We start from the raw sequence: 18,114 nt of genomic DNA on the forward strand, positions 1-18,114 counted from the left end.
TTAGTTTGTGGTAGCAGTGGTGATGAGAAGATGGTTGGACTAGATGATCTTGCAGGTTATTTCCAACCTTGTGATTCTATGATTCTATGACCTCCAGGGATGGGGCACCCACGGCTCTCTGGGCAGCAGTGCCGGGGCCTCAATGTCCTTTAGTGAAGAGTTTCCTCCTAACATCCAATCAACCTACCTTCTTTTAGTTTAAAGCTGTAACCTGTGGTCCTATTACTTTCACGTAGTCTCTTTAGGTACTGGAAACATGCTGCAAGGTCTCCCTGGAGTAATGATCACATCACATTGCTTGTTTTCTTCTCATAAAAACCATAAAATCACCAAGGTTAGAAAAGACTTACAGGATCATCCAGTCCAACCATCCGTTGGTTCTTTTTTCAATGCAGTCCTGAATCTATCTACCTGCTTCAAGTGTTCATAGATGTAGCAGCACTTTGGTGCTGTTCTTTACTAAGGAGGTCCAGATGGATCTCTAGTGGTAGTTAATTTCCAGGACCAAGCCCCTTCCAATGAGAGGAGTCTGCCTCTGTGGCTGAGGAGTTCAGATATGGGCTCTCCACCTATGCTCCATGACAGCACAGCTGTCTCCCTGTTCTCTGACTCTTCAATTCTGCAGGAAATCAAAATGCTTGAAGTGGCTGCATGACTGTTTTAGACCGGTCACTGGTGCTGAGTTGAACAGTTTCCTGCTTCCATGCTGGTACCAAAAGCAGCCCAGGTACTGCAGTGACTCTAGACCAGTTTCAAAAAGCGTATTGTTTCTTCAAAGTACTACAGACAACACAGTGCCCTCTGAAGTCTCACTGTACTTCTGGATCTCTGTTGCGTCGGTGAAAATGAGGAAGATAAAATACTCCAGTCGTAGAAGCTTTCAGACCAATAGCACTTCTGAGGTTGTGCTCAGGCAGCCTAAGAACTCATAGCAACAGCTTCAGCACCAAAGTGAAAATGCAGGATCCAATCAGTGCTCATACACAACCTCCAAATATCTGCTTGCACTTGTGTCCACAGGAACACTGAAAGAGGCAGATCCCTACTTTAGTGTTGCCAAACTTCAAATAGACTGGCTCTTACATTTGCATCTCCAATGGCAGATGCTCCCATTGGGCTCTTCTCTGGCCTTCATCACATATATTTCTTGAGAGAAAAATAATCTATCTCTCTTTCCTTGTGCTGCACTGCTCTGTGTGCAGGTCTTCTCCTGCCCTTGGGGTGAGGACTTCTTCCCTGCTGCAAATGAAAGAGGAACAGTGAGATATTTCCTGATGCTGAAGAGTAAAGGTCTGGTCACAAAGCTGGACACAAATAGCCTTGGCATGCAGTATTAAAGAAAAAGATGTGCATGTGGCTCATCTACACCCCCCCCCCAGATGAGAAGCAAAAAGAAGGGGTGACCTGACAGGCCCAGTTCTTCTCTTGGACTTGGGAAACCTGGTTTTCCAGTAAGATGTGGGCTTGTATTTCCAACCCACGCTCAGTACTGGGGGATTAAGTGGGGAGGTTCTTCCACAGTGTGGCAATGAAAGGTGCAACTCCTGATTAAAGGAGGAACTTCTGGGATTTAAGTTCCATCACTGCCTCAAATGATTAGATAATCTTTAGAAGTTCCTTCCAGCCCCTACAATTCTGTGATTCAAAATAGTGCCTCACTGAGAGGTTCCTTCACAGAGTCTTTTCTCTGACCTGTGATGTGTTCTTAAACAAAGTAGCTGTAATCCAGGCCCCTCAATAGCATGACTGAAAGCAGAAGTCTTCTTCAGCAAAACTTTCCACTCGTGTCAAAGGAAGACTGTCTGAGAACTTTGGTACCACACCTTGGAATTAAAACCTGAAATGGAGATGTTTCATTCTTCACTGAATATTGCCTAACAACTAAATTTGAGCCTCCAGAAAATACCTTTATTCAGGAGGATGCATAAGGGAGGCAAAAAAAAACCAAACCAACCAACCCACCCTTGCATATGCAACCAGTGATTACATTCACTTCCTTCTCTTCCTCCTGTACTTACAGAGCACTTTCATTCCTTACCCATCCCCAAGAAAAGCAGCCCAGTCAGCAGATGTAAGTCTGACACGTGCTTGATGTGTCACAGGATCCAGATCTTCATCTGTCCCCATTCTAAAAGGCAGATCCACCCAAAAAACAAAATCCAAGGACCAGTCCCTGAATTTACTTGGTACCTCCAGTGTGGATACACTCAAGTGTGATAGGAAGTCAGCTGGTTTTACTTCTACCTCATGCACAGACTGGGAACTGAGCACCAGCCCTGGCTTCCTTCTGTCCCTCTGAATCAGGTGGTGTTTAGCCCAGCAGAGGCTTTCAGAGATCACCCATGCATGCTGTGGGGTACCAGGGCTGGCAGGGCCTGGAGGGCAGGGAAGGATGCTGTGAAGGACAAGCTCTCCCTGCCCTGCTGACTTGATAGGGCTGATGGGAGAAAGCAGCATTTAAATATCTATCATTTCCAAGCAGTTGCTATACCTGGTGTTATGTACAACCAGTCTTTTAGCACAATGATACCCTCAAGCTGTGGTTGGACATAGTCATGGGAGTCCAGGCCTTGTTGATTTCCAAACCCTCCTAATGTTCCAAGTGCTCACAGGCCTCTGGCTGATGTGTCTGCTGCACTCAGGGGATGTCACAGCTGGCTATTCTCCCACTTGGGAGAGAGTGGCACTGTTCAGTGCCCAAGGGCTGTGGATATCTGCTCCTTTTATGCCCTGTAGTTCTGGAACCCTCAGCTGGATGCAATTGCCCTGCAAAAAGAACCAAAGAGATAGGATCCATTCAGCAGTGCTCTGTATGTTCTTCCCAGCAAGGATCTTCCTTAACAGCAAAGAAAGCAGCTCAATTTCCAGGTAAAGAACCTGGTGCATTACAGCCTCACTTACCTCTGTCAATTATCAACCCCTTCTGTTAAACCCTCTACCCAGAATTAGTGTCTGAATGCAGAGACACAAAGGCTGAGGCTTCCCTCCCAAGCTCACACTGCAGACAGTGGATGAAAACAGAGGTGCTTTTTGGGTACAGTTCACTTGCCTTGCTTAGGACTAGGCAAGATGAAGCCTACTTTTCTTTCCAGTGACTGATGGAAACTAGGATGACTAGCTTAGCTGCACACCTCTGCACTTGGCTGGATGAACCTTGCTTCCCCAAGAATCTCTCCCATTAACTATATATGAAGACAAAGCTGGCAAGCAGGGGGACAGGGTGCAAACATGTAGCCCAGTATGGGAACAACGGCTAAACAGAGAGAGAGGATATTTATGAGCCCCCACCACTTGCAGAGAGTCAGAGAAGTCACAGAGAAGTTTAATCAAGCACATCCTGAGGTGAGCACTACTTTTGGTCTCTTTGGTCACTTCTGAGTTCTTCAAGAAGCTGCTCTGTGCTCAAGGAAATGAGTGTATGATAGTGATGGGCTGTGGTTGTTAACAGGAAGAAATACTGATGAAACAGAACACACAGACCAACTGCAGGGAGGGTGCACACAGCACCGACTTCTTTGGGGACTGCAGCAGACTGTGAACATCAGATCTTCATACACAATGGTGAGAAACCAGCCTGAATGCTGGCAAAGTGATTAAAGAGCTGTTTTGACAGCAGTGTCCGCACAGCAGATTGATCTCCGGTCGCTGAAATTCTCTGCTTTGCTGCACTATTCACAGTAAGACACACAAAGAAAACTTACAGTGCCATCATCATCCGGACCTTCTTTAATCACATTAAACTTTCTGTTGTCCTTTGGGTGGTTGCTAATACCAGCACTGTATAACCAGGTGCCTTAATTGCTGAGAACATTGTAATCCACCTTGAGAACAAACAAAGAAAACAGTAAGATGGGCTGGCCCTTGGTGAAGCTTCTCCCCACATCCACCCCTGCCTCAAGTGGAGAAGTCCTTGCATGGGAAGCAGGGTGGCTTAAACCCAACATCAGCTTTCCAGCTGTAGGGCAATCCAAACCTATCTTGGGAGGGGTGTAGCAGCGATAGCAAACAGGGTGTGAGATCCCTGTGCATTCCTAGGAGAGGTGACTGCAGTGAGAAAGCACAGAGCTGGCAGCAGGAAGTTTGCAGGCACATCACGAAACAGGGTCAGTGCTGTTCTCTCTCTTCACTGCAACAACAAAGCCTCAAAGCAATGTTTCTAAAATCTCAGCCACCCCTCAAATCAGGGAGCTTGCCACCCTCAGATGGCAGAAGGCTTTTCCATCAGGCAGATGGCATTTCCTTAGGGCCTGACCCCACAAATTAAATCATAGCTGAGATGTTCTCTGCTCAGGGCACCAGCAGCATCTGGCCTTTTCCTTGGCTTCAGTGAGTTGTAGAGAGCTTGCTTCAGTGTCCCTGCCTGGTGTAGGTGACAAACACTCTCTTCTTCAAAGGCACATACAAACCCTCTGTGGGCATGTGGTGAAAGAACCAAATATGGAAAATGCATTGGTTTCCTTTTTATTTGGCAAGTGAACTCAGTTTAAGTTCTGTGATAGTCTCCACCATTCTCTATATGTTCTCCTCCATCAAACCGATGTCTTCCTTACACTAGCCTGGAGATCCCAGCAGGTTAAAGAAACAGCTCTCCAATGACATACGAACATGACACAAACTGAAAGGAAGAGACAGAAGGACACAAGGATCAGTCTGTGCTTCCCAAATAGAGTGCCAAATTCTGCTTCCAGCAAAGCTTCTAATGTTCATGCCTGTATGAATAAAGGTAAGGTACCCAGGGAGCAACTTTACAGTGCAAGATCTTCCAGATCTCCTTCATGTGAGGAACAGGACCTACAATCTCCCATGACCCCTTGAATCTGACTACAAATCTCCCATTCAAGGAAGGCAAGGCTGCCTGCCTGTCAGAGCAATGCCTTGATTGCTGACTCCCAGCTCTTAATCACTGTTAGCTTTGAGTAAGAGGCTTGCCTTGACAGTGCTCAGGCTGGCCTCACGACAGCATGAAGTCACCTCTGGAACCACAGCTGATAGATGCCATCAAAAGCCAAGCATTATGAACCATTCAAAATGGCCCTAGCGACTCACTCTACACATCTGGCACACACACATATATGTTTGTGCATGTGTGTGTGTGCACCTCAGCAGTGCTGCACCTTTCTTCTGGACAGCCAACATGCGTCACACACACACAAGGCACGCAAGCTGGAGGAGCTGGATCATCAATACTGACATGCAGCACCTGCTGGGCAATTCCTTGCTATGGAGCACAGGGCATGCAAGGCATCTGAATCTGCACAATAAGTGTTCTAAAGTAAACATTCCCCACCATGGATTTTAGCTAGCATATGAAGAACAGTGCTGCTGATCTTCTGAAAGTCTCTTGTGTCACGTGCTGGGTTTTGTTGCTGTTACTTGGAAAACCATTCCTGCACAGACCTACCAGCCCTGCTTTCTAAAGGATGCTGGATGAGTGCTGATCACACTGTGTTACTGTACCAGCCCACCACTGCTCACAGCATGGGTGTGTGTCACAGCAAGGGTAACAACACCCCAGGTCTCTGCTGCCAAAGCCATTTCAGACCCTCCCTCCAAGAAGCTCAAAAAAGTTACATTAATAACAATGGCTCATTTAATTGCATGTAGGATGGCTTTCTTTGTAGCTCCAGTCACTCCAGTGAGTGAAAAGTTCCCTGAATACCAGTGGCTTCTTGTATCCAACAGACAAAATCTTCCAATGTAAAGCTTGTTATAGTATCGTGTCTTCTTCAATCTGCACTCCTCAGTCTGGTGAGGAAGATTTGCAGATTCACCTCCTCAGCCCATTTTCACAACTCAGTTTGGTGCTGATGGTATCTCCATCGCATCAGCAGAGATTATGGCAGTCAAGAAAAGAAACCCAGCACTGCACTCCCACCCATGCCTCTGAACTGGGCACTGTCAGCCTGTGTACACCTTCCTGGAAAGAAGCTTTTGGGGCCAAGACCAAGGGAGCAGCCCAGCTATTAAGTGAGGCTTTGGCTGCTGAGTGGCATACTGGAAACTGGTGCTGCAGCTGACAGGGAGGGCTGTGACTCACCAGAACACAGGAAGATGCCTCCAGCCTGGGTGGAGCAGCCTGGAAGCTGAGCCAGCTTTTGTCCATGCTAGTCTGTTCTTGATTAGATGACTTCCCCAGTCCAGAGTGATCCATGAAAAGATGTGCCAACACTGGCTTCAGTGGCCAGAACACATTTTTTATGTTTTATTTCTGGGTTCTCCTCCTTCCCAGCCTCTGGGTGAGCAAATTGGAGCATTATTAACAGAATTTATGTTTGAAAGTTGTCTCAATTGTGACAGATCTTTTTTTTTTTAAAAAAAAAAAAAATAGGAGAAGGTTTGCAGTAATAATAATAATTCCAAAATTCCCAGCTACATTTTGGTTGTTGGCAGCTTCACTGTGGCAAAACTCCCTTTGGTTACACAAGCATGGGAGGTACATGTAACACAAGCTCTATACCCATGCACTTATATTAACCTGAAAAATCACTGATGATAGTCTGTGCCCTTATCAGGCAGAGCTATCATCCCATCCATCTCTCAGGGCAGAGAGCAGAAACAACTCCAGGCACACAGCAGGTTCAATCCCACCACAGGTACTCAAACCTCTCAGCTCTCACCCTCCAGTCCAGACCCAGATGAGAAAGACCTAACATTCAGACCACAGGGCTAAGAACAAAATATGGTTGAGAGGTGACCAACAGCTGAGAAGGATGAATTGGACAAATCTGAGGGCTTGTGCCTGGAAAGCAAAGATTTTTGTGTGTTGGTAAGGGAGAGATTTATCGTGGTTGTGTGTGAAGGACAGAGGGCATCTAGAAGTGTTGTATGCTTAGATGTGGGCAGGTAAATCACATGGAGAACAGCTTAGCCAACACAGATGCTAGCTGCAGGGTTTCCTAACCATATGGAGTAGGTATCTGTTGCTATGCTGAGAGTTCAGGCCCCATTTCATGTGTAGGGACCCTGAATCCCACATTTCACTGAATCCCACTCTGGTTCCTATGCAGTGTGCAGCAGAAAGAATATCCAGTCTTGGGATTCACTCTGCTGGTTCAGTTCCTGCTCTGTCCCAGACTTCCTAGTGAACTTGGGCAAGCCCTGATGCCTGGATTCTCTTATTTCCCCCACTGCAAGACTGTCCCTTTTCTCACCAAATACAGAGATCCATACAAAGCTCTCAATGAGAAAATCCTTTGCCATACTTCAGGGGCACACATCAAAGGCAATCCCACCGTAACAGTTCAAACACAGCCCTAAAACACAAGGCTGATCAGGTACAGTGCCTGATTTAGGGATTTGTTACCACAGCACCCATCAACACCGTAAGCTGTATTTACAAAGAGCATTTTCACATAGCTTTCCCATCATCCCATTTCTTGCCCTGAGCCTACCTAGCTTGCACATAGATGACTACTACGAGAGCAAACTTTGCATGAATCACTTGCAGAGCTTTTCTTACCTCTAGTGCAAGGGCAGTATTTCAGGAAGCCTCTTTCTGATCCCTCCTCACTGGGACATAATTCTGCACAGAGCAGAGCGAGGACCTGATTCAGCTTCACGCTTCTGTAGGAGCCATTATGTCAGCACATTCCTGGGAGCAGCAACTTCTGCAAGGGACTTCCAGGCACCTTTCAAAAGTCATCTAACTCATGAGATCAAGTGCTGGTTCTGCAGAAAAGAGACTGTTTTATATAATATAATATAAAAGTGACTTTATATAGCAGCCCTTCTTGTACAGTGATGGCACCTTAGCTGCAGAGACCTGTTTCATCTATCTGGTAAATGGGAAATACTCTGCTCAGCCGTTGTTTCTGCTTACAAGATCTTTCTCAAAATCCTGACTGCAAAAGAGGACGCTGCCCCAGTATGCTAAAAAATTCATGCTGAAATTCTATGAGATCCTCAGTGCAGCCAGCAAGTCCTGTGCTTCTCTGTGCAATTGATTCTAGTGCCTGAGACCTCGACAGCTTATTTTTACAGTTATTTATCACTTTAAAAATACTTAGATCACCATGATAACCCACCTGCAGGCAGCGGAAAAAACAAGTGTGTTGTCCTCTCTTGAAACCTCCTTTCTTCTTAATTCACTTTGAAGAAGGAAAAAAAGACAATTGTACACATAAACAGCATAAAGAGGTCAATATTCATAGAACAGTTCAGGTCAGAAGGGACCTTTAAGATCATGTAGTTCCAACTCCCTGCTAGAGGCAGGGACACCTCCCTCTAGACCAGGCTGCTCACAGCCCCGTCCAGCCTGGCCTTGAATTCTTCTGAGAGGGGACATCCACAGACTCATTGGGAACCTGTTCACTGTCTCACCACCCTCATAGTAAAGAATTTCTTCCTAATATCTAGTCTAAATCTAAAAGTACTAAAAGCATTTCCCCTTGTCCTGTAACATTATTGTATATCTAATTTGAATTGTAATTGAAAGTAAGTGTTTTGGTGAGAATTACTGGCCATTTTCTGCCTGTTCTCCACAAACCAGCATGCTGTTTGACACATTGCAAGTGTAATAAACAGGTATGAAAACACAGTTCCACATTTACACAGTCTGTTTTGGATCTCTTTCTAAAGTCTAGCACTAAGCCAGGCTCTAACATGAAGCTGCTTCTCCGTAATGGCTCCTTGCTGAAGTCACAGAATCGTAGAATGGTCTGGGTTGAAAAGGACCACAATGCTCATCCAGTTCCAACCCCCTGCTGTGTGCAGGGTCACCAACCAGCAGACCAGGCTGCCCAGAGCCACATCCAGCCTGGCCTTGAATGCCTGCAGGGATGGGGCATCCACAGCCTCCTTGGGCAACCTGTGCCAGTGCATCACCTCCCTCTGGGGGAAAAACTTCCTCCTAATATCTAACCTAAACCTCCCCTGTCTCACTTTAAAACCATTCTCCCTTGTCCCATCATTATCCACATGAGTGATCTCGCAGGGTTTTGGCCACATTGCCACAGTGCCAGCTACCTACCTAGCACATCCTCAGTTCCCAGTTCACTACCATCATTGTGACCTATTCCATCCCAAACTCTGTCCCCCACACTGCTATACAAGGGGATTCCTAGATCAGTTCTTTACCTATGCCAAAGCTCCAGTTCACCATGTCTGGATGCACGAGCAAGCTGAAGGCCAACCCAGAAGCAGCTTCACGGACCTTGTCCCCCAGCAGTGCAAAATCCTTCAGTACAGCCTGCAGACAAGTGAGCAGAGCAGAGGAGTGAAAAAGAGCAAAGGTCACAAGGCTAATATGCAATCTCTTCCCCTTTTCTGAGCTGAGCAAGTGCAGGCCATTTGCAGGACCGCAGCCAGAGGTCCTTCTGACGCCGTCGTTGGTGTGAGTTGCAATGGTAGCTGAGCCGTGTGTGTGAAGCCACGCTCGTATCATTGGCATAAGAAACCTCCAGCTTTTATTTGCAAATCATTCTCCTTCCTTCTCATCTAGCTCACTGCAACAGTACTGAGCGGGCTGGTGCTGATTTCCAGAGATGAGCCTTACAAATTATGATTCACAATTTCCCCTTAATAATAACGACAACTAACATTAACAGCCTTTACTTATAAAGTGCCCAAAGCCCCTGGATGTCAGAGGCAGACTGATCAGCCTGCAGTGCACCCCAGAGGAACCAGACAGCAAGCACAGGAAAAACAAATATTAAGAAGAAAAGTAAACAAATCACTCCCTTCTACGTGCGAGATAGCAGTTTCCTTTCCAGAGGAAATGAGCTGCAGTGATCACGCAGGGTCATACCACAGCATGCTCAGATTTGCTGCTCTCTCTTTTCTGTACTTCTGTACTTGGCTGAAGACGTATCAAGGTGAGAGGAAATGGAGCACCAGCCTGAAAGCAGAAGGAAAATGTCTTGACTGCAGGGCAGGACTGACAGCATGATGTATCCACAAGGGAGACGAAGGGCAGTTTGCGCTCAGCTTGCAGTTATGCCGCTCCCCAAACAGCTTAAGTTGAATATAGTCAATGAATATTAAGATGCTATCACTACAAAATAAACAAGAGAGTTTGGCAAAGCAGATTACGATAACAAAAAGAGAACGGATAGAAAGCTTACCCCTATCCTGGGCTCACTTACAAAACTGCAGCAGAGCAGATCTCCAAAAGAGATCCTTCCCCACTGGTAGCCAGCTCTTAAATAGGCCTTCCAGCAGCACAGCTGAATTGCCTTCACCTGTGCTCCTCTGGCTGACTCATGGCTTGCTTCAGGTGATCAATCAGAGGTTCAGGCCGTGACTCAGCTGTTCCCATGCAAGTTGTATGACATTTTTGCAATTGTGCATGAAAATGAGAGTGAAAATTCTCCCCTTCAGTGTATGACTGTTACAGGAGTCCCAAAGCTACAGAGACAAATCATTTTAGAGAAGTTTGACTACTTTTGCCTGACGGACTCAGTTAGACAAGCCTTAGTGCAGCAATGACAAACCCAGAAATACATCTCAAATGTGAACCTCAGCATTATCTGCCATAGCTGTTTCACAATGCTCTTTCTATTACAAACCCATTTATCACATGCCCAGGGCTCTCATTTGAGGAGCCACAGCAGGCAATTGCTGAAAATCCCAGACAGGGCAGGAAAACTGGGACTCAACCCCTGTGCTACCATTTCAACTCACGGGCTTCTTCCATTAATTCCTAATCAGTGCTGTGCAAGAGCTTGTAGACTTCAGCTGCACAGTGAAAGAAAAACTCAGAAAAGCAGAGTGCACACTGCCACAGAGAAAGGAACTTCTCTGGAGCCAAGATCCACCAGGTGGAGCCATCCACACAACCACTGAAGCACAAAGCTGGCTGCCAATAAGAAAATCTGACCTGGAGTAGCCCTGGAAAATTCTTTCACATTGCAATTCTGCCTGGAAAATGCTTCACGTGTTCTCAGCATTAGGCTGAGCTGGGTTCTGCTGCTGCAGCTGCAACCTTTGCTTTACTCTGCCCCTTCCAGCATAAGAGAATAAGATCTCTAATTAGAAGGCATCGTGTTTGGGTAGTAATAGGGCATGGGGGAATGGTTTTAAACTAAGGAGGTTTAGGTTAGATATTAGGAGGAAGTTTTTCCCACAGAGGGTGGTGAGGCACTGGCACAGGTTGCCCAAGGAGGCTGTGGATGCCCCATCCCTGCAGGCATTCAAGGCCAGGCTGGATGTGGCTCTGGGCAGCCTGGTCTGCTGGTTGGTGACCTGCACACAGCAGGGGGTTGGAACTAGATAGACATTGTGGTCCTTTTCAACCCAGGCCATTCTATGATTCTATGTTTATGCAAATATGAGGGTTTTTTGCAGTAGGAGTAATCAGATTGAGGGAATCACACCTAGGCCCCTATCCATACTAAATGACTGTTCAGCAGACATCAGTAATAACATTGCTATGGGATAATTGCAGAAAAAGAGCTTCAAGGCCCACAGCAAAAGATTTTTACCATGGTGCAAATTTGGTTGAGTTATCTGCTCCTGTGAGTCCACTCCAGATCTCCTTGTAAGATGCAAACAGAAGAACAAAAGATGTCAATACTTCACACGCAACCTGCTAATATGTTTCCTTTCATACTGGATTCAGTGTAATCTGGCAGGGCTGGGCTCCTTCCCATGGCTGACTGCATGGATGACAGAGCTGCCAATCTCTGCCTCTGTGCACAGGAATTAATTAGGCCAGCTACTTTCGTTAGCTCTCCAGAAGCATGTCACAAACTATGCCCCCTCCCACTTCAACCTGTAGCACTGTTCTTTCTGTAAGCACTGTGAAAGTAACCGAGCTGCTGCCCATACCCACCTGACTGTGGATCAGCAATCCATTGACAAGCAACAGTTGTGGCCAGGTTGGCCTTTCGCCTTGTCCATGGAGCTGCTGGTTTGAGTGTGACTCAACATTCAGCTGCAGGAATCCTGATCACTATCAGCTGTCAGCCAGCCACATTTACAGCAGGGTACAAATCTTTCTTCTCTGTGCTCCATTGACAACACAGAGGACATCCTAGAGAAGGCTGATCTCTTCCTGATCCCCTTCACAGTGCAAGTTAGAAGTGCTAGTGGGCTGGTTTAGATCACTGAGATGCAGGAATAGCATTTGTAGCACAGCTGGAAGAATTCTGTAGTAGCCTTGTTGGTGAGTGCATTGGATACACACATTGCTCACACAGCCTTTTGTCTGTTTGCTGATTTCTGTTGAAAATTAAGGCAGTTTCTAAACCATGAAGAGGTTCAAAGACAGTCAGGATGCACAGCTGAAGTACAGTCAGCATCAGCTTCACTCGCCAAAGTGAGGGAGCAAGAAGTAGCTGTTATTATTTGACCATAACATCTTACTGTTTGCAGCTGTGGGCAGCAGCTTGGTTCAGTTGTTCCTCACCCCTGAACAGCCTGCAGCTTTTCAGGCTACTTTTCAGTCCTCCAAAATGGAGGAATTTAAGTGCTGCTGATATGGAAAGGGAGAGTAAAAAGGGCAAATCAAAAAAATGGTCCCAATTCCCTAATGCTGATGGGAAACAAAACAAAACAAAACAAAAACCACTTAAGAGGGACAGCCACTAAACTAGATTCCTAAGTGTTTGGTTTATGTTTCCAGTTCCTGGATGACTTCTTTTGGATTTAGTTTGTTTCACTGTAAAGTTGAAATAATGCTCTCTTTTTTTTTTTTTTTGTGAAGTGCTACACAGGAGCTGAGGAAATATTATTAGGAAGTGAAATTGCAGCCTCACCCACTTGCACAGCTGTATGTACAAGGGGGAGCATGCAGGCAAGGAAATCTGTGAGTTACCATGTCCCCAGATCAATGCTGCTATCTCCCTAAAGCCCAGGAAGGCTGTTTGTGGATCAGTCCCAGGATCTGCCACAGAAGACACCAACAGCTTGTTATTAAGAAAAATTAGCCCATAGAAAGCTACTCAAAAGCTTAAAATTGAGGGATGTTCTGCAGTAGTGATGTTTGCTTTGGGGAAATCAAAGATTTTGCCCAAATATTCCTTTGAAAAAAAGGGGCCACACCAGACATATTCAAAATTGGCAATAAAGAGGATGTTTCCTTCCCAAGTGCGGGGCTTGCCAACTCAGCTGCACCACACAGGGAATGTACCTTCCCTTCCTGTATGAAGGAACAGGGGCTCAGTGAGACCCCTGAAGGGCAACCACTGCCTAGGGAATCCTGCATCTTTTGATTCTCAGTAGGAGACATCTCTGAGTAGGATTTCATGGCAGCTGCTTCCAAATTAATTAATTCTTACCCTTCTGTCCCAAATCCTCCACTGTAGGGATACATCCTTCTTCCACCCTCAGCCAGAGGCTTCAGCTGATCTGCTCTCTGCAGTGCTGGCCAGACCTTCACCTCAGATTCCACTGCTTTTCATAAATTGGTGTAGACATCAGACTGATGTCATGCACAGAACTGGATGGAGTCCACACGCACACAGGCACCTGCATTTAACCAGATGGGGTAATGGAGCAATCCAGCACAAGACCAGTGCCACAAGGCTATGGGCAATGCAGACAGACCTTCACCCATCAGTGGTGCTAATGCTAGAATATGGGGGAGGTGGATGCAAGGAAAAGTCAGTCTGAAGAGCCACATCAATAACCACATGCATTGGAATGGTTTTCACAACCTCAGGGATGCATACAAAGCTGATAAATAAGCCCCCGTTCTTCCAGCAAATAGAAGAAGATTCAAAAAATATAGCTCAAGGAAAGAAGCTCTTTTGTCATTTCTCATCCTGAGTGCAGTGAAGCTGTGGCAGTCTTTGATGTGAGACCTTACAGATACCATAAGATTGCATGGATTGCATGGTGACTGGAGAAATATTTGTAAAATAAATCCATTCAGCATTATAAGAATATGAAGACTGAATTTCTATCTCAGAAGTCTTTGAACTTGGATTCTTGGAAGCTGGGAAAGTATTCTGGGAAGTGTCTTGCCTGACTTTCTCTGGGCCGCTGTCAGGATAAAGGCGATGGAGTTAGATGAGGCATTTCGTCTGAGTCTCTGTGGTTGTTCTTACACCAAGGTTCAGTGCTGGATGGAAGAAGGCATAGACTCATAGAATGGTTGAAAAGGACCTTAAAGATCATCTAGTTCCAATCCCTGCTATGGGCTAATTGCCCCCCACCAGCTCAGGCTGCTCAAGGTTGGAGGTCTTGAGCATCTCCATGGATGGGGCACCCACAGCTCTGTGGGCAGCCTGTTCCAGGGCTTCATACTCCTCTCAATGAAAAATTTTCCCCTATGTAATCTAAATTTCTCCTCTTTTTGTTTAAAGCCATTCCCCCTTGTCCTACCACTAATAGACTGTGTAAAAAGCCAGTCTCTCTCCTGTTTAGAAGCTCCCTTTATGTACTGGAAGGCCACAATAAGGTCTCCCCAAACCCTTCTCCAAGCTAACCAAGCCCAGCTCCCTCCACCTGTCTTCACAGCAGAGGTCCTCCAACTCCCTGAGCATCTTTGTGGTCTCCCCTGAACCCCCTCCAGCATCTCTACATCCCTCTTGTGCTTGGGCCCCAGGCCTGGACACAGTGCTGCAGATGGGATGTCGCAAGGGCAGCATGATGTGTAGGTGATCAAGGTTAGGCTTAAAATCAGGGAGTGCAGGTCTGAGTGAGTCCTGCCTTTGATGTTTTCAGGGTCTGAATGTGCATTTGTTCTGGATGCAGAGCCCTCCACTTAGCAGCTTCAAACCACTTTCTGCAAATAGGCTAGTGACGTGCCAGCCCTGCCAGCAACCAGGGACCGGAGTTCTGTTTCATTCCTCAACCTCCTGATGGGCAACCTACTAGATGTGGCTGCTCTTTGCTCACTGCTGCCCTTTCCCACACACAGTGCAATATGCCTTCTGGCAGCTTGCTCCCTGTTCCCCAAGGAGCCAGGAGAGGGCTGGCCACAGACAAGAGAAGCTCTGAACGTACCCACATCACCGTTTGGCTGTGGAAGAAACCTTGCTATTTTTATCTTCTAGCAATGTCACTCAATTATTTCCCTTGCCTCTTCGTGGAAAGCCACAACACCAACGCAGCCCAATGAAGTAATTACATCATGCACCGTGTCTTCCAGCTTCCCCTTCTTCACAACCGGGGTGCTGCAAACACAGAAGTTTGGCCAGAATTAGGTTTGATTTTACTGTTATGTGTCTATATAGGAGCCCTGAGTCTTGGCCTACAGGCAGTCATACACTTGTTCTCTATGGAGCAGCCTGTGGAGGCGGGCAGGATTTGACCAGCCCACTGAGGCAGAATTTGCATTGCTTAATTTCTGCCACCCCGAAAGCCTTAGAAAGCCAGGCTGTTACCTATAAGTCAGTCTGTCAGATCTGTTCAGCCTCACACATGCAGGCTGAGATTCCAGAACTGACTCTCTTTCCATCTTTCAGAGGCAGTGGTGGTTTGTAGGCAGACCCCGCTTCACTTTCATGTGGGATCGTTCAGAGGAATTCTTTCCCTGTGTTAGTAACAGAGTCAACAAAACTTCTTTCCTACCTTATAGCCCCACAGACTGCCCAGCTGTGTACTCAGGATGACAGACCAAAAGAGTGTCTGTGGTAGAAGGTTGGCCTGAGGTGAGTGCAGAGCCCTGCAAGAAGCCTGATACGTGTCTGCCTCTTTCCCTGTCACACACACACAAACTACTGTGTAATCTAACTGAAGTTTGTGCTGGAGAAGCATAAACCGTGACTAAAATCTTTCTTGAAAGTTCCAAGATTAATGATTCTATGATTCCCAACACTGATGGCAACAACCAAAGTGAAAAGGCTTGCCTCGTCCTTATAGTTTCCATCATTTGATGTTGGATACCAGTGCTCACACATCCCTCACTCAGTCTGGATTACTCACTGAACTGTCCCTTGGGGTCTTTTTTGCATTCAAGTGCTCACATAATAAGAGGAAACCTAAAAAGAAATACCCTGCATGGCTCCCTGGAGGAGGTCTGCATCCATATCCTCCCCTTATCTAAGCCCTTCAGGGGTGGGAAGAGGATGGAGAAGGGGCTAACATGACGAAGGGTGATCCAGGTTTACGAGAACAAATTGCTTCATTACATATCTGAATTGCTGGATGAGAGCTTCAAGTGAAGCCATCGTGGCTCTTAAATGCTCACTGGATTGTGATACCCCAACCCCACGCAGTCCTGGGGAGTCCTGGTGTTATTTCTACCTCCTCCAGGCCCGCTGGTCCCTTGCATGCAATATACATTCACTGGCTGTGGGAAATGATGCTGATTTCCCATGTGACCCACATGACACATAATCTCCTGATCCTCTTTCTATGCAACAAGAGCTCCTTTTCCTGGCTCAGCAGACTGCAGCCCTCTATAAGAACTGGTGACTCATCGCCGAGGCCTCTTGTTTGGTGAAAGAAAAGTCGAGCCAAAACTTTGGCTTGTACCCAAGGAAAACACTTGTCAGCTCACAGTGCATATGCTACAGAGGTAACCGTCTCCCCTCATTATATCAGAAATGAAGGGATTTTATGAACCCAGTTTACCAGCCTTCCCTGTTTGCCTTCATTTGGACAAGGACAAGCAGTGCAGTTGGCTACACTTCTGTTTGCAGTCAGGTTTACCCCACAATATCGTGGCTGACATTAAGCTAGGCCAAGTCTGGCAATAATGACATCTTGTAGCTTACTCATGGCTGTCAGACAGCCACCCACCTGCACTGCAGCTTAGAAGGTCTCATTTAGTGTGCATGTGAGAAGAGGGGTTGAAAAGGGCTGATTTCCCATTGGCAAAGAAGGCTGCTTTCCACTCACCAGAAACCACTGCAGTGGGAATAAATAGAAGGGAGAAGATCTGAAACCCATGAGATGCCAAAGCGGAAACAAAAGTGGGTTTAACATCAGTGAGTCTCTGCCAGCTTTCTGTACCTACAAAAGATCCGGGGTGTACAACATTGCAGTAATTCACTCTGCATGAGCAGCAAGAATACCTGCACATTCTGTCCGTATGGAGCTGCATTGTACAACCCCAGGCAGCAAGACTGGAAGGAAAAGCAGAGACATCAGGGACAAATAGTTCACTCAGAGCCCAAACCCAGACCTTCTTACTCCCTATACTGTACCACTTCTGTCCCAGCACTGCAGATCACTTTTATTTCCTTTGCACATTCAAATCAGTGCTGATTGCTTTCAGTCTGGAGCTTACCCTTATAATAAAGGCTTATGCTTTTTACTCACAAAATTGCTCCTTCGTTATTCTCCATGTTCATCTTCTCAGCCTGCTTCTGTGAGACCCTATGAAGTCATGCTCTGAAAATGTGTGTAACGGAGGCGTTTAGGAAAAGCAGCAGTAAGGAGCACTTTGTTCCCAAATTAGAAACCAGGAGGCCTGGCATTGTGAGCTGTGGGCTCTGGAGTCTCCTTGTCTGGATTTTCCATTCAGATGAACACAGTCAATGAGAACAAAAGCTTTATTTTTTTTTTTCCACTGACACCTGTCTCTTTACTCCAAGATGATGTTCCAGCTTTCCATTCTCCCTTTGAGCAGCCCAGAACCTTTGCCAACAGACTGTTGCAATATCACTGCTCTTCGTGCCAGTATGGAGAACAGGCTTTTCACAGTCATTTTGCTTCTTTTCATTGTCTTCCAAGAAACAGTTTCCTTCCTGGAGCCTTGAAGTTGTCAGTTAATTTAGGGGATGTGGGAGGAGATCTGTGAACTTTGATGCAGATCTGCAGGGGATTTGCAATAAAAGAATTGCATAGCCAGGGCCTGTCCAGAGCTACAGGGAGCCTAGGGAGCTGGCGAGCCAATGGCCAGCTATTGCTTCTTGCAGTGTGAACAGGCATGCAATCCCTTTGTTTCTCAGACAGCCTTGTGGGATACCAGGTCTTGGACAGCCCTCAACTCCAGGTCTATAATCATTTAGCTGTACTCTTCCCCTTGTTGCTTTGAGTATCCTTTCTCATTTATTAAAGCAGTTTATCAACTCTTGTTTATTCTGGAGGTGAGTGTGATGGGCAGAAATGTCTGTTGTACCATCTGGGATAACAGAGCTGTAGAATTACACCTCATCATTCCTGCAGTGAGGTCTCCTTTTATGGATTATGCAAAACAAATGTCAGAAAGCCAGTCAGTTTTGTGACAGAGGAGATGGAGTTGAGCCAAGCTCCTCTCCTCTCCTCTCCTCTCCTCTCCTC

The 18,114-nt window shown here is 46.3% G+C and overlaps 1 long non-coding RNA gene across 4 annotated transcripts; it reads right to left on the bottom strand.

The window, feature by feature from the left end:
• Nucleotides 1-73: 73 nt before the first annotated feature.
• LOC122159489 lies at nucleotides 74-10,102 on the bottom strand. 4 transcript variants are annotated; one of them, XR_006168536.1, is made up of 11 exons: nucleotides 10,062-10,102; nucleotides 9,746-9,835; nucleotides 9,076-9,187; nucleotides 8,025-8,087; nucleotides 7,460-7,668; nucleotides 6,038-6,232; nucleotides 4,551-4,615; nucleotides 3,702-3,821; nucleotides 2,611-2,766; nucleotides 1,693-1,837; nucleotides 74-1,239 (listed from the first exon to the last, which is right to left on the bottom strand). It is a non-coding gene; the product is annotated as an uncharacterized LOC122159489 (long non-coding RNA). The 4 variants fall into 4 exon arrangements; XR_006168534.1 differs by having other exon boundaries at nucleotides 2,492-2,766; XR_006168533.1 differs by having other exon boundaries at nucleotides 2,039-2,766.
• Nucleotides 10,103-18,114: the final 8,012 nt, after the last annotated feature.

The sequence above is a fragment of the Centrocercus urophasianus genome, unplaced genomic scaffold (assembly GCF_019232065.1).
Source record: "Centrocercus urophasianus isolate 14NV4802_14NV808 unplaced genomic scaffold, USGS_Curo_1.0 seq_16, whole genome shotgun sequence".
In the NCBI taxonomy this organism is placed as follows: domain Eukaryota; kingdom Metazoa; phylum Chordata; class Aves; order Galliformes; family Phasianidae; genus Centrocercus; species Centrocercus urophasianus.